Genomic DNA, 1,325 nt, shown 5'->3' on the forward strand with positions numbered 1-1,325 from the left:
TGTCGTTGAGAAATTCGAAAGCAGGGCTGCTCCTTTGCGTTCTGAGCAGAGCTGTGTCAGAGAGAGAGAGAGAGAGAGTGTGTGTGTGTGTGTGTGTGTGTGTGTGTGTGTGTGTGTGTAAAAAGAAGCAGCCTTTGTTGTCCCTACGCGGCCGGTAGGTGGCATCAAAGTTTGGTCGACTTGTTGCAGCTTTTTAACATTGTCTCTTTTTAAACACGTTGGTTGGAATAAAAGGATTTGTCTTTTGCTAGCCCATCTCGTTCTTTGCGGTCCGAGCTGGTGGGATCTTCTGAGTGGGATTTGAACGACGCCTATTCCTGGCTTGTGCTGTGGACCCTGGGCAACTTACCCCCTCTCTGTGCCTCAGTTTCCCCTTGCACCTTCAGTCTGTCTGTCTTTACGGGCGTGTCTCCGCACAAAAGGGGTGCTGCTTTAACGAGTCTAGTTTAATGGGATCATGAAAGCAGCCCAGTCCCCCTGAGTGTGGGTGCAGTTATACCAGTATAAAGGTGCTCAGACCATCCCGAAAAGGGAAGAAGCTATACTGGTGTAAGGCACCAAGGGGGGTTGTACCCCTTTAATTATCCCAGAATAGCTACAGTGGGACAGTTTTGTGTGTAGTCCAGGCCCTAGACTGTGAGCGCTTTAGGACGGGGATTGTCTCAGTCAACGTCTGCTTCTTCCACAAGCCTATTCGCGAGGGTTTGACTGGAGCGTTCCTGGCAGCCCTCCAGTCGCAAACCCTCCTAGCGGAGATCCAGCTTCGGCTCTTGCCGGTATCGCTTATACCAACTCCCCGATCGAAAGCAGCTGCGTTTACACTGGGGCTTTGGCCAGCACAGTTAGGTTGTTCCGGGGGGTATTTTTCACGCTAACCAGCTGATCTATGCAGGCAAAACTTGTAAGTGTAGACCGGGTTTAGGAATAACGGTGTGCTCCCAACTCAAGGTAAAATGCGTGGGAAGACGAGGCAGTTGGCTGTTGTCACGTGGTTGGCGGGACGAGGGAAAACCTACATTCCCCTGTAGTCTTTAACTCGACCTGCTAACTGGTGGGACAGCTGCAAACTGCCTTGTCTTCCCTCGGACCGGAACGGGCGTTGGGAGCGCATCGTTGTCGCTTGGGGATGTCTGCGTTCCGACGGGGGATGTCATTTCCGGTGCTAGCTCAGCGTAGCCTGACGACGTACCGAGGGGCTCGCGGCGGCTAGCCGTTGGTGCCAGTGTGGTTACACTAATGTGGTTACTGTGCTCCCTGGATCCCAGCTCCGGGCGGGTACGTCTGCTTGAGCTGGAAAGACTGCGAAATGCGGGGCGATTGAGACC

The sequence above is a fragment of the Terrapene carolina genome, unplaced genomic scaffold (genome assembly GCF_002925995.2).
Source record: "Terrapene carolina triunguis isolate 2854851 unplaced genomic scaffold, T_m_triunguis-2.0 Scaffold227, whole genome shotgun sequence".
NCBI lineage: Eukaryota > Metazoa > Chordata > Testudines > Emydidae > Terrapene > Terrapene triunguis.